The sequence below is a fragment of the Trachurus trachurus genome, assembly GCF_905171665.1.
Source record: "Trachurus trachurus genome assembly, chromosome: 8".
Taxonomy (NCBI): domain Eukaryota; kingdom Metazoa; phylum Chordata; class Actinopteri; order Carangiformes; family Carangidae; genus Trachurus; species Trachurus trachurus.
The window spans coordinates 16,215,537-16,228,441 of NC_139905.1; the positions used below are offsets into that span (position 1 = coordinate 16,215,537).

The window sequence follows — 12,905 nt, forward strand, 5'->3', positions numbered from 1 at the left end:
CTGATTTAAAGTCTACTTAGTTACAAATATGCATGGCCAAGAAATTGTCTTTCTGCAGGGGAATACTAGCTGGAAAAAACTGGGTCTCTCTAATCCCTTACCCTGATTTCATAAATTGGCTTGAAGGGAACTGTCACTTCAAAAATAGGTTTGCACAATATCCACTGTGTGTGTGTGTGTGTGTGTGTGTGTATTTTTGTAAGGTGATAAAAACACGAACAGGGCATTGTTCCAGTTGGGTGTATTGCCCGTGTGGCCACTGTGTGCCAGTGTTGCCCGTTCTGGGAGCATCCGATGTCTGCGGAGACACAGACATATCAAGAAGGAGGGGTTAACATGGACAGATGTGGCAGAGGAGGAGGGGGGTGAAGGGTGCGAAGGGGGGCAACTGTATGTGTTTGTTGGTTGTTATGGTAACCTATGTGTATCATGTTGTATTCAGATACAGTATGGGTGGAGGAACACGGATACACTGCTCAGAAATCAACGATTAGCCATAGTCATCTTGGCGAGAGGGATGCCAGTTCCCCCTGTCCCTCCCTTCTTCTTTGCCATCTGCTCCTATTCATTGTTCTTTCACATTTTCTCCTCTCTCCATCCTTCCATCTGTCCCAGATCTCCGCTGATGGCTGGATCTGGCTCGGACAGGGAAGGGGGTGTTGTGGGAAAGACTCTCAGGTGGCTGGCGGTCCCGCCCGCCAGCCGGAATAGTGTTTCATTGGCGGGGAGAATCCATTATGCCCCATGGAGAGGAAAACACCGGAGCTTTCCTGTTGGCTAAAGCCTCCACAGACCAAACCCAAAACACACTCTTTCCAGTCTTTCGTCAGCTGACAATTTACCGTGCTCCCTTGGCACAGGCACGCAGGCCTCTGATTGCACGTCAGTGCCTCTGAAGCAGCCCCGAGCGCAGTGCAACATGTGATAGATCCGGACAGTCTGAAAAACCATGTACTTGGGTGGCTGATGTGGCAGATTAGAATTACACCACAAAAATATGCGGCAGTAGACCATAAACCATCAGGTTTTAATGTACTCAAGGCCTTTCGGCATGCCAAGCTATGTAATGGCTGTGTCGTCAGCCCATGAAACCATGCCTGATGTAGAATTTATTCGACTGGCTGTCATGTTTGCTGTCTCGCTACACACAGCTAGCATCAGCCATCAATGCTCTGCGCATAGGAATTTGGTTGTTGTGGGATTTGTGGGTGAACAGGCAGCTAGCAGCGCTGAAGACTCTCAGTTAGTGTCTGATTCGCTAGATCGTACAGGGAGATGGCAGCTAGTTGGCTTTGCCTCCTTCCTCTAACTCTCTATTCCTCTCCCTGTTGCTCTGTCAGTCCCCCCCCTCTCTTCTGTTCTTCTTCACTCTTCACTTCCAGCTGATGATGCCGGACGGCTGGCTGCCTGGTTTGGCTGGTGGCTTGCTCACACTGCGGTTATGTTGCGGTTGTTGTGCCTGGAGCCCCTACAGACAGAAGTGTATTGATGTATGGTGGATGTGGTCCTCGGGCATTAATGAAAAACTGCACACAGCAGCCGGGAGGCCTTTGCACATGGCTTATTGTCTGTACACTGCAAACTCCTGTTGGTAAGGTTTGGCACAAAACTTCACCTGAAAAGGTGCAAGTCTGAGTTCTGCTCTTTCTTTATTAAGATAAGATAATCCGTTATTCGTCCCACGATGGGGACATTGACATAATGATAATTGTTCACATTGGTAATATGACCTATTACTGGCAGCAAAACGGAAAATGAAGTTGAATTCAGCTTAAGGGTAATCATTTTATGCTTGTTCATCCTTCTGTCATTGGCATTGATGAAGTCACGCTATGAAGCACAGTGGCTTCTTAAGATGTGCCAGAACTGTCGAGGACTGACGCACAATGGCAGATGGAGTCGGACTGCCTGATCTTCTCTTTTAACATGTTGCGCCCTCTCTTTCTCTTGCTCTTCCCTCGTTCTGCGAACAGCTGGCTCTTTGACTGATCAGATGTTCTTGCTCAAGTGCTCTGATTGGTTGAAGAGGTACTGACAGCTGACCATGGCTCCTTGACAGCAATGGGAACGGTCAACGCATGTATTGGATGAGAGATCATTACCGATAATATCGACTGATATTGTAGGTACTGTGAGACAGAAAGAGAAAGGAAAAAACAACAGAGATGATAGCTGTCTGCATGTGTGTGCGCATGTGAATGTGTGTGTGTGTGTGTGTGTGTGTGTGTGTGTGTGTGTGTGTGTGTGTGTGTGTGTGTGTGTGTGTGTGTGTGTGTGTGTGTGTGTGTGTGTGTGTGTGTGTGTGTCAAGGAAACATCTTGTGTTATTAGTCACTCAGCAGTTATGTAAGCTGAACACCACACAATTTGTTCCCCCATTAGCACTATATTATGCTATCATCCCCTTCAGTAATGAGCACAATCGAAAACAATGAAGCCCTCTTTGTTTCCCCTTCTCTCGCCAGCACTCTCCTTTTCCTCTCAACACTTTTTTTCGTAGCTCTCCTCCATGCCTTGCTGTGTTACCCTCTCTCACCCTGTCTCTCGTTCATCTCATCTTTCTAAGCAACGTATCTATCTTTCTGGGAATCGATGGAGGCTGGCTGTGGCTCCGGCTCTGTAAGCAGTGCATTTTTAGTGAGCTTAATAACAGACACTTGCCAACAAGGACGCATTTTCTTTTACTTTCTACTTCTCCTTTCTTCTTGATATTGCCCTGTGTGGGCAGTTTCATTTTACAACCCAATCCAATCTTACTGTTATTGATAACAATCAAAATTAGGTTTGCACATCGATCATGATGTGTATCTTGCAGCGTGAATAGCAGGACAGCCATAAGACAGATGCACACATTTCAGTCTATAAAATTGATTTGTTCTATGATTCTATATTGTAATAGATGGGCTGCCAGTGTTGACTGTATGCGACTTTCATACTTGGTGTCCATATGCACACAGCTGGCACTGCAGGATTGAGAGGGTTTCCAGTAATTTCCTGGTTAGTTTATTTAAATCCCCACTGAGACAGCTCTAGAGGATAGGCCCATGATATACATCCTTGCTGCCAGCATGATATATATGAGCCAAAATGGATAAAGCATGGGTGTAAATAAGAAAATCTACAAATCTTAGTGTGTAATTAGATGAGATTTGATTCAAATGCTTCTAACACCCATATATATACAGTATAAATGTATATATCAATGTATAATCAGAGGAACGGGCTAGGCAGCTGAAAAATGACCTATGAGAGCGTCATCAAGCAGAATAACACAAAATATCACATCCTGTCTCATAGATGTCATGTGATGTGAATAGAGAGAATAAAGAGGGGTATTTAGAAGAAGTGCTGTTCCAACTGTGCACAGGTGAAGGTGAGATGCAGAGGGTGAAAGAGGAAGAGACAAATTGAAAAGGAAGCAACTTAGATGTTTTATTGCCCATCTTTCTGTTGCCTGCACCCTGAATATCTGCAGGTCTTGAGAAGCCCATGAAGTTTATTTATAGAACACTTTTCACAGAAGTGAGTCATAGCTCAGCCATAAAAAGTTAAAATCAGTATTGCATATACTCATATAAAATGCAAAAACATAAAAAAAACAAAAAAACACACAACACAGGAATACAATGTAATATCTACTGTAGAATCTCTTCACTCATACCTCATCTTTCTCTCTTCCTTCTTAAAAGTAGATTTTCTCTGTTGTGGTCAAACAATACCAATGACATTTTTTGTAAATATATTTTTTGTCATATGGTTTGCTCAAAGAGTGAAATTCTTCCCATGAAAAATGATATCAACAGTCCCTCTGATGGAGGTAAAGGAAGTTGTGAAGAGATTGCTTTAGAAAAGAAAACAATAGGGCAGCCCATGAACTGTACTGTTACAAGGTAAGTAAACATGCTCCACTGACACACACACACACACACACACACACACACACACACACACACACACACACACACACACACACACACACACACACACACACACACACACACACACACACACACACACACACACACACACGTACAGTTATCTTTGTGTGGACACTGGTTGACATAATGCATTCCCCAGCTCCTCACTCTAAACCTAATTCTAACCAGAACTTCTAACAGAAGAAGTCTTAACACTTAAACAGTCATTTAAAGGTGTGTCAGAAAATAGGTTTCAGCCAAAATGTCCTCATTTCTAAAAGTCTAAAACTCAAACTGGTCCTCACAATGCATTGCCATACAAGTGTGTGCACATGCACGCACACACACACACTCACGAAAGTACATTCTCAAGTGTGCATGTCAGACTTTGTTCCCAGTGCGTCTGTTCCAGCTGGGAGCGTGGAGTCTTTGATTAACACACCATTCCATATGTCAAACTTTATGGCCTCAAACTCTCTGAGTTGCACCAGCCGTGTGTGTGTGTGTGTGTGTGCGTGTGTGTATAGTCCATCTTTCCTCAGCTGCCTGGAAGTGAAACCTTAACACATTTTGCCCTCCAGATCTCAGCGAATCCTTGTTTTTGTTATGAGCAGGCTGTTTTTTTTTTGTTTTTTTGTCAAACACTTGGCAGGCTGAGCAGGTTACAGAAATTAAGACATCAAAGGACATTTTCCTTGTACTAATGCAATTTTTAACAAGACAGTGACTGAACACATGCTGTACAGTACCATCAGGGGACAGTATCTCTGTGTTTATGTCTTTGACCTTGGCTGGACTCTCAGCTGACATTTGAACCTCTGCCATGGGGTGACTCCCAGCACGCCACTGGGTGGAACTCGCTATTCGTCACCCATTAGCTGTCATTATGACCTCATTATGATATGCCTACACAAACACACACATACAAACACACAAGATAAGCTGGGAACAGGTGTTTGATTTCATATTGTGCTGGGCTCGGGTTGCCAACACCCAAATCAGGCTGCAGCCACCTGTCTCAATACTGTAACCATGCTGCAGTCGTTATCATACCGACTGAAACTATTATCTCATCTTACCATCTGGATGTCTGATTGTTCTGTTTTGGTTTCAGTTAACTTACAGCTCTGAGATGATAGTTTTCAGATTACAGGGCCTTGATAACAAAATATCAGGAAAGATAACAGAAAGAATCAGGTCACACTCGCTTACACCAATTTAGATATCTGGCTTCAATCAACCTGTCAAGTTTACAGGTTCTTGTGTATATGCACGTGCACGTGTGCATGCACATACTGTAGGGCCTGTTTGTCCAGGTGCACCCTCAGATGAGATTTGCCAGCCTATCTCCCCACCACTTCCCACTGTTATATGCCCATTGAGAACCAGTCTTTTAATATGGTCAACAGCAGCGCTATCGCCTGTTTAAACACACATTCTTACAGTTCCTACTCTAATAGTGTTTCTTATCTAACTTCCTACTGATGTGATAGGAAAATGAGACTTGTGATAGCAGCACACCATGTATGTGTTTGTGTTGGCCTGTTTTTGGTTGTTTTTGTGCACACCTGTATAAATGACCTTGATGATCTCCCACTTACGGATCAGGCACAAGAGCAATTCTTTGAGGTCACATTCAACGAAAAGAATTAATTACAGAGGAAAAGGCCTCTGGGAAATCTATCAGAGGCGCGTTTATCTTTCCCTTGATACACATTCACAAATAGACACATGTACATATGCTCATCAGGTTGTATTCTCCTGTCCTCCTGCATTAATCTAATGGCCTTAGACCACTAAACACTCTCCTGGGGACAGTAGAGACATGAGAAGACCTGCTCTACGTATAACCATATAAATAGTCTGGCAGACACCATGAAACCCTGTTTATCCCATTCCTTGAGCTGTCTTCACAGAGCTTCAAAATATTCTAAAATAACATACCATGTGGTTAGAAGAGTTGTTAAATCCTTTCAAATGAAAACCCAGTTGTAAATCAAGCAAATACAGGGATTCATCCTTGATACAGTATGTGGAGGAAGTGAACAACTAGAAAACACACATACCTGTAGATAATATACTTTAAAAAATCAAATTTATACGACTCCATGAGAAACAACATTCAATATAACAATAAAAAGGAGAAGAGGATTGTGAAGAGGTTATGTTTACTGCATCCTGCCTGCTTTAATCCTCTAATTAACAAGCAGAGTAATTAGTTGATGAAGTGACCGATTAGTTGACCTCTGACCCCTAAACTCTGACCTCTACACCTTCCCCGCTAGGCCCTGCCGATGGACAGGGAACATCTTTATTGCACCGGCACTCTTTTTTTTCTGTGTGCTGCTTAAAAGAGGTGCAAAAACAAAAATAAATGAATCGGCGAGCGACAGGGGAAGCTTAAATAAACAAACAGAAGCGGAGAGAGAGAGACACTGAAACTGCCCGGGAGAGATCTGCGTCGTCTCGTGTTCCAGCGGAAGTTTATTTAAGGGCCCATGCGAAGGAGCAAGACAACAAAGAGGATGCAGTGTGAAATAGCGTGCTGTGCAGCCGTATCAGATGAACACAGCTCTCATCATCATATCTGATAACTCGCTCATTTGAATCAGGCTCCATATCAATAGATGTGCGACTTGCATCTATTGTGCTCCAGTGAATGAGTTCATATTTGAAACAGATACGCTGTGTCTAAAATGAACAGTACAGGCAGTATGGGTTTTTTTTATGTGACGCAGCCTCACACTACCTTCATTGACATCCACATGGACACAGTGACACTGTGTTGATACCATATATCAACCCCTAGGGGGTGTTTTTGCCACACACAGATAACACAGATATTAACTATCACTTGAGCCATTGCCTCTGCTAGGAAACAGATATATACATGCACATACAAAGTTCATATTGTGTCCCAAATTATAGGATGCCTATGGGGATACACACTTGTGTTAGGTGACCCCCTGCAGTCTGTGATTCCTGGCAGCGCATTGAGCAGGGGAAACAGGATATAGTGGTACTGAATAGCGGGGTGGATGGCTGCGAGTCTTCTCCCAGCCAAATCTCTTTTAGGACTATTGTGGAGTAGTGTGTGTCAGTGTGTGTGTGTGTGTGTGACTTAGCCTTACAGTTATTTGTGTGTCCCATCCTGTCATTGAGAAAAGCTGTGTCTTTGTGTGTTCAGGTGAAAAGAGTTGTGAGGATGTTTGACTGCATCTATGATCAGTATTTTATGGTGGGCTCTGCAGCAGCAGCATGAACAAATTAGCAGGTTTCTCTTGTACGTTGTTTAGTCTGTTTGTTTGCGGTGGTGTTTGTGTTTCCTGTCTTACTGATTTCCCTCTTTGACCCTCTGTGTGTTCTCATCCCTGTTCTTCCTGAGAGCCTGGTGGTCCTCTTTTTCCCCCCTTTTCAGAATTCACTACTTTCTCTCTCTCTCTCTTTCTCTTCCTGTCTTTCTCCCTCTTTCAGTCATGCAGGCTCGTTCCCATCTACATCCACGCTCACATCCAGGCCCTCCCCCACATTCATGTGTAGTCTTCTCTCTCCGTCCCCTGCATGGCTTTGTGCTGCTGCCACAATGCCAGGGGCCAGGCGATGAGGTCACTCTCCACAGGAGAGCTGCAGGCCTGACTGAACCTCGACCATCCCCACAGCCATCCAGCGCACAGAGGCCAGACTAAGAGGCCAAAAAGATCACCTCCCCCAGCACGTCGCGTCTTCGTCTCAGCTCGGGCAGCTTCACCTTTACGCCTATAAGCAGAGCACACAAACGTATCGTTTTGTGGGAAGTTCATATCAGCCAGGCTGCATGCTCTGCTTGTAAACCAGTGCAGATAACCACATTCACACGGGCACGTCACCAAGCGCATGCACACATGCATGCACACACACATGCACACTATTGCAGAGATAGCTGGAAACTTTTGTCCTCTCTCATACCCTCTGCTGTGTTTCAACCTGTCCCCTGCTGCCTTTTCCGCCCCCTGTCATCTTTCGCCATCCTTCCCTCTGTCCATTTCTCCATCCAGTTCTCCGTAAAGTAATGAGTCATGTAGTAGTGTTAGTGTCTGGAGTCCTTTAAAGAACTCTGTATTCCTTCCAAAATGCACCCGAGAGTCTGTACGGGACCGTTTTCCAGCAAACTATGATTCATCCGTGCCTTTTCAGCTGCTTATAACATCAGTGTCAAGAGTGTGCATTCGCATGTGTATCGGCAAGTCCATGCACTGTCCGTTTACGCCGGTAGTTGTGTGCAAGATGTTTTTGTTTGATGCACATGAAGCATCAAGAAAGTGGCGTGAATAATGCCAGCATCTGTACGTGAGCGCGTGAACAGTGCATGTGAATGTTTTTCTTGCAGTAAACAGGAAAAGGGGAGAGAAGCTGGCCTCCGTTTTGGATCCGAACAGCAGTTAGATCAAATGTCCGCAGTGGGAGAAGTAATGAATCACCTCAATCTCGCCTAACAAAACGGTACTCAAAAATACTTGGACTACTGAGAGAGTGAAAGTCAAGTGCAGTAAAAGAGAGAAAAGAGTGTTATAAATCACTGTTAACACTTGTAAGCTGAGACACCTGTGTGCATGTCCAGGACTATATGGGTTAGGGCGTGACTAAGGGCATTTGTGATCGTGGCCAGTGTCATGTTTCATTTCATTTGAATGAATATGTAGGGTAAATGTGCGAGCGTGCGTGGCGGTGACTTCCTAACCAGTATTTGCCCCTGCTGTGAGGACATGATGTTCCTTCAACCCTCCAGTGCCTTTATAGCTCTGCCAAGCCAAAAGCACAACCCACACACTGACCACCGCACATTAGCCGAGGACAGAGCAGCCCAGCGCCCTATAAAATAGCCTGGGTTGGCCCATGGCCTCCTATTGTATACATCCCATTGGCTTTGTCTATGCTACTGTGATAGGTTCCAGTGCACAGGCACAGACAACAGTCTTGTTATAGCGTGTTAATTCTCCCATGACCTCCTCACTGGTTGAGTTTCATTTAGATTAGAGGCACTCATCCCATTTCCAAGCTTGATAATCTTCTGTATGCGATGTCTTATGGAGTTTGTTTTAGGCCTTTACGTAATTGTGTAGTTTAAAGGTTGCTAGACCAGTGCATTTTTTCCTGAATACAGTGCATACAGTAACATAAGTGTCAATTAATTGAATTAAAATTGTTGTTTTCGTCCACACTTGCATCAGCAGGAACTCCTAATTTACTCCATCAACATCTTGCAAAATTGTGTTATACCACATTATGAGCAAGCAGAGAAATCAATAAACATGTAGATTAGTGTAGAGAAGTGACATAGATCATGGAGCCTTTTCAGTGTGTTTTTTTTGACTGAGAAATATATTAATTTTTCTTTTGAATAGGAACTTCACAGGTAAAGGAGGCTGTTGACAATACTATCTTTGTAAGTAAAAGAAGCTTTTTGACCTAAATGTCAAGTGGAACTCTGCTTTATCATTTGCACTCTGCTAATGTCATAGTATAGAAAAGTTGAACTCATTTCAGTTCATTGTTCAAAACTTAAAATTGTTTTAAAAAACATTCTGAAAATCTTCCAACTGAGGTGCATTGCATCCAAAAATCTCTTAAAAATGCAAAAAGAAGTATATGCAAAAAAAACAAAACAAATTAGTTTGTGTTTGTTTGTGAAGAAAAGTGAGTCAGAAAAACATTTTCTGAATCCATAATGATCCAGCTACTTACAAGACAGTGTCATGGGTAAATGAGTTCGCAATTTACAAACATTAGCACATTCCATGGTGTTATCACGTTATTCTCAGGGTGCGAAGTGGTTACTCAACACTGGCCAGGTCTGCAAGCGGTGCGTCTGATGAAGCTGTCTGTTTACAGCGGGGAAGGCCTTACGTCAGTCAGATGTCAGCTATTGAATGTCAGCTATTTCTCTCCCTTCCATGCACCCGGTACACCTATTACCTCACTGCTGATAAGGTTTATACACGCACATACGCACACACATGCACATACACACATATATAGTTATAGCCGTAAGCAGTTCTACAGCGGATACACCCCCACCCCCCCTTCACCTCTCATCCTTCCCTCCCTCTTCCTCGGGCACCTCAGGCTTTTTAGAATTTTCTCTCGTCTCAACTTCTGCATTTCTACCTTTGCGTTTGATCGTATACGCGTGTTATGCGCCCTGTTGTGTAAACACCTCTCAGATCTAAACCCCAACAAAGGACAATTTGTGTCCCGATCTGCTTCTCAAATGCTTGTCTTGTTCTCTAGCGCTTGTCTACTGCGAGGTGGGAATAAGAGAGGGAGTGTAAGGCAGAGGAAAGAGAGAAGAGAGGAAAAGACATGCCCGCAGGACAGCGGCACGTCTTTTGATGTTTAGCAACGTGTCAGGATATGTGTGTGTGTATGTGAGAAAGAGAGAGCGAGGGAGGGAGGGAAAGGAGAGAGAGAGGCACAACTCTTGGCATCTTTCGCACAATATAAAGGCTTATTTTAGGAAGGCTGTGTTCTGTATACAATATAATTGTTTGCAAAGAATTACTCCTCTTGTGTCCCTGTGAGATGTCTCTTTCTCTTTCTCTGTCTCTGTCCGTCATTCCAGTGACACGTCCCCTGTAGACACATCAGAGAGGTAGAGGCTTAGTGCTGTCAGCGCCTGATTCAGCCTGACCCTTTTTCCCTCTTAAGTGGAGGAAGAGCTCGCTTTTTCCTGCCCTGGGGCAACAAACAATGGAGACAGTGGGCATTAGGAAAAGTGCGAAAAAGCACGAGCACTGAAAATGTGACCTGGACGGACAGCGTGGAGAAAACACGTTAAAGTCAGCAGTGGAAAAATACGTTTTTTTTTTAAAATAAATATATTCATTAGCACAGCAGCATAATGAGTATACTGAGCACAAGTGTGAAGGGGAAGGGGGAGAGTAAAGAAGGGGAGATGTGGCAGGGTCGGACATGTTTGTGATATTTTTAGGCTGACATCATGGGGACATCAGCAGGTGGTGTGTGTGTGTGTGTGTGTGTTAGATCATCAGGTAGGCCTCTGAAATAATCTTGTCACGCTTAATACACACAGTAGCCTGAACACAGTGTGCAGTGTGTAGTCTTAGATTTAGCTGCATGTGAGAGTCAGATGTTATTTTTCATCCCATTTCCTCTCCAGGTGAAATCTTAAAAAATAGTTTATGGACATGATAGAAGAGAGAAAAGGGGAATTACATTTGGAGCCACAGGTTTCTTGGAACTTAAGCCAAGTGTGATGTGTTGCTGTTGGTGAATTATTCAGATGTTCTCTGCAATAACATATAAATAATCCCATTATTAGAGGATCAAAAGGTTCAAATGCAGCGTTTATTTACAGTCAAAGACACTGTCAAAGTCTGATGTTTGTTCTTCATCCTGTAACACGTCCTCATTCCTCCTCACATCCTCCTATCAACCACTCCTTTCTTTTCCTCTTCAGGCTGGTCCTTTTATTCCACTGCCATGCAGCCATGCAGCTCTGCCTCTCACCTCCCTGATGCCAACCTGGATGTGTATACTGTGTGTGTGTTGTGTGATGTGTGTGTGTGGTCAGTATGCATGTTCCAAGTAGTAGTCACAGCGGAGGAATGAGTCTGTACGACCTGCAGATAATTATCATCGCCACTGTTAAAACTGTTGGAAATGGTTGTAAAATAGCTTCTTTTTTGAAAAAGCTTGCGTATGTGAGCGTTAATTGTTTATGTGTTTGTTTGTCTGTTTGTGCATAAGCGCGAGTAGAGTGTTTATGGCGCTCAGTCTGGTAGAAGGGCCTAAGCTGTCTGGTATTCACTGCATCAGCTGGCTGCTTCTCAACGGTGCCGTAATATCCTCAATGAAATCTCGCTCCCTTTATATTTAACTGTGTGTCTCTGTTTCTACTTTTCCTCGCTTCCAAGCTTTCCCATTATCATGCCAGCGGCACAGCAGTGTAAGGAAATAAGCGTTGCTACAGGAGGCGGAGGACTCTGGCAGACGAGCAGGGTCCAAGGTGCTGATTCAGTGGCTGTTCAGCCTGAAATTTTTATCTGAAGGCTAGACCTCTTCAATTAGGCTCAAAGGTTTCAGGGAAGCCAATGGAAAGTCTTTCCTGCAGTTTGGTCAATCTCTCCCAGCGAGGTGTTGGTTATTTGAGTCATTGATAATGTTTGTTTGTGGCACAGCTGTAAAGTATACAATCTAATTACCTTGGATACAGCATACTACATACAGCTACTGTTAACTTTAGAGTCACCTAAGGAACAGGGCTCCTGGATTTATTTATTACTGTAGTCATCTCACATTTTGAAACACTGCTGATCAGATATCGACACAATTTATTGGAGTGATCTCTCAGAGTGACCTATTGAGGCTCTCTAGCACTCTGCTTCACTTAACCCTGCTACTTTTTTGGGGGGGCTTTTTGCCTTTTATTGACAGGACAGTAGAGATAGACAGGAAATGGGGAGGCAGAGAGAGGGGGAATGACATGCAACTACAGTATAGCCTCAGTATATGGGGATATTGCTTTTAATTGAACAAATTTACCACTTGCACTTTTTCCATTGGCCTCTAGAGTCTGTTTTTTTTTTAAGTAAGCAGCTGTTGTAGCATTACAAACTCCCAACTCTCAAATCTGTGTCTGAATGATCTGAGCTGAGACACAGAATAAAGCAACTGCAGTGTAAATATTTGTTAATGAGGCGTAGCGGAGGTAGCGAGTCGAATCATCGTCTGCTGTGCCCATATAGTTTGCTGACTGGTCCAATAAGTGTCTGACCGAGTTGAATCAATTCTCCAGACATCTCGAAGCAAAACAATGGGCTAACAAAGGTGTAGTCTGGTTAGAAAACGATGCATCACTGTCAAGTGTAAAAATACCTGTTGGACCAAGCGGACGCTGCAGTTTTCTTGTAATGATCCATGCCATCCAGTTATGTGGAACACAAAATTGGGGATATACTAAACAAAGGGAAAACAGGCAACTTCCCAAAGC

At 43.7% G+C, this 12,905-nt stretch overlaps 1 protein-coding gene across 1 annotated transcript in view; it reads left to right on the forward strand.

The window, feature by feature from the left end:
- The window catches only part of prkar1b (protein kinase, cAMP-dependent, regulatory, type I, beta), a 61,578-nt gene that overhangs the window by 18,239 nt on the left and 30,434 nt on the right, over positions 1-12,905 (forward strand). The window lies entirely within an intron of this gene.